This window comes from Colobus angolensis, unplaced genomic scaffold (assembly GCF_000951035.1).
Source record: "Colobus angolensis palliatus isolate OR3802 unplaced genomic scaffold, Cang.pa_1.0 Scaffold273, whole genome shotgun sequence".
Lineage (NCBI taxonomy): Eukaryota > Metazoa > Chordata > Mammalia > Primates > Cercopithecidae > Colobus > Colobus angolensis.
Window position 1 is genome coordinate 2,498,564 of NW_012115966.1, and position 2,236 is coordinate 2,500,799.

At 49.5% G+C, this 2,236-nt stretch overlaps 1 protein-coding gene across 3 annotated transcripts in view; it reads left to right on the forward strand.

Moving 5' to 3' along the window:
- The first annotated feature begins 6 nt into the window (after nucleotides 1–6).
- Nucleotides 7–2,236, forward strand: part of WDR47 (WD repeat domain 47) — a 79,943-nt gene continuing 77,713 nt past the window's right edge. For all 3 annotated transcript variants that reach the window (XM_011948139.1, XM_011948140.1, XM_011948141.1), the window contains exon 1: nucleotides 7–113. The gene's annotated coding sequence lies outside the window, so the exon portion shown is untranslated. The remainder of the gene's footprint in view (nucleotides 114–2,236) is intronic.

The window sequence follows — 2,236 nt, forward strand, 5'->3', positions numbered from 1 at the left end:
CCGCCCTCGTGCTCCCGCCGCAGACCGGAGCCGGCCGCTTCGGTGCCCTGGCCACCGGCCTCCCAGCCGCGTTCTCCTCCGTCGCTCCTCCGGGCTTGCCCTGGAGCCCTCAGGTGAGTGAGTCCGGGAGGCGGAGGCGGGGTCGGACAGCTGCACACCTCGGGTTGCCATGGTCACCCGTCGCCTCCTGTCACCACCTGACACGGCTTCGACCGGGCGGACCCGAGGGCTGTTTGCGGCCCCAGAGAGGGGTCTTTAGTAGGCTTGGGTGCCGACTGGGAGGGGACTGGGGTCGTGGGTGAGGCCCCAGCATCGCAGGATGAGGACCTGAGAACTGCTGGGCCCCGGTTCGAGGTCACCGCTCCTGGACCACACCTTTCTCACACTACCAGTCGGATTCTGGGGGCAGAGCGACACCCCTCGCCCTGGCACCGAGCAGCAAGTGAGCTCGAGGTTCGTGCCCATTTCGCCGCTGCGCCGATTCTTCCTTCCTCGCCCCTTGGTCGAGCCCGTGCGAGAACTGAGGGGCGCGCTCGCGTCCCTTTCTGGGCACGCCTTGGCCCGGAGGAGGAGAGGGAGCGGCGGGGCTGGGAGCCCCGCTGGCCGGGTTTGGCTTTTCTTACATCAGTGGTCGATGGGAGCGGGCCTTTGGGGGTCTGGGTGTGGTCGCGGAAAGGGGCAGCGACTCGATTAGAACTGGGATTGTGCTGGAGGGGCGCCTGCGTAGAAGAACGCAAGGTTGTGGAACTCAAAGGGTTAAACCTCTTCCCTTTATTGGGGAGAAAAATATTGGAACTCTAGCTCTGGGGCGAGGCCGTGGGCAAAGGGGGCGGGGGCGGGGGCGAGGGTTGGCCAGGGCGGCATTTGGGCTTTTGACCAGATGATTTTTGCTTTTCTGTACACAGACATGCAGTTAGTAACCGTGCATGGTATCTGAGGGGACCGGGTTTTTTTTTTTTTTTTTTTTTTTTTTTGGGAACGACGTTTTCTCTGCGTCATGAAAGGAGAAGTCTTTGTTCCACCCAGATTCATAGGTTGTGATTCTAATAGTCATTTCTCTCTTTGTTGTAGACTCTGTAGAATGCCTCAAAAAGTTAATGGCACAGAAATGAACATGTAGGTTTAAAAAATGCTATAAATCTTTTTTTCACAGTAAATCCAAGTAGAATTTTTTTGTCTCCAGCGTTGGCATATGTTGCATTGACATTTTACTAAAAAGGAGAAACGCCTAAGAGCCCATTTTCCTTTATATGGCATATTTTCGAGGTCTCATTTAGGAAGATGAAATGAGTAATTCTACCTTAGGTTTGGGAGGTTAGGATAGATTGCGTCCAATAGGAAAGAAACATTATTACACGGTAATGGAAAAGTCAAGCCACAACAGTGTATTGTTAGGTAAAAAAGCCAAAACCCAGACACTTGAATTTGGATGCCATTATGAAGACGTAAATTTTTTTTTTTTTTTTTGACAAGATTTTAACCTGTGTTTATCTCCCACTGGTCCATTTCCTGGTTCTTTTCTCCCTCATCTTAAAAACCAGTACTGTTAAGAATGTGTCGTAAGAGAACAGGGGTACAATCCTATGTTACTACTTACATAATGGTGTTCAGCCTCTTTTCCTGTTTGTGAAATAGAGTTTATTAGTTATTTAATGGACAGCATATGAAATACTTAATGTATGCTGCAGTTTCAGAAACGCTTTAGTTATGAAAAGATTTGAAGTTTTCCTTAGTAGATCAGTAAGCTGAAAAATCAGATTACCTGTATTTAAGCTTTCTTTTGCTACGGATTGCATTCTTTTAAGAGCTACTAAGCCTAACATTGACTAATTTCTCATTCTGTAAAATGGTGATAATGCTTGCTATTGTTTCAGTCTGAGAATGGGCTTTGAGTTGAAAGCACTTTGGAAGGCATCTGTTGATTACCTTTTTTTTTTTTGAGATGGAGTCTCACTCTGTCGTCCAGGCTGGAGTTCAGTGGCACCATCTCAGCTCACTGCAGCCTCCGCCTCCTGGGTTTAAGTGATTCTCTTGCCTCAGCCTCCCAAGTAGCTGGGATTACAGGTGCCAGCCACCATGACGGGCTAATTTTTGTATTTTTAGTAGAGACGGGGTTTCACCGTGTTGGCTAGGCTAGTCTCGAATTCCTAGCCTCAGGTGATCCACCCTCCTTGGCCTCGCAAAGTGTTGGGATTACAAGCGAGAGCCACCGTGCCTGACTCTGTGTATTATTATT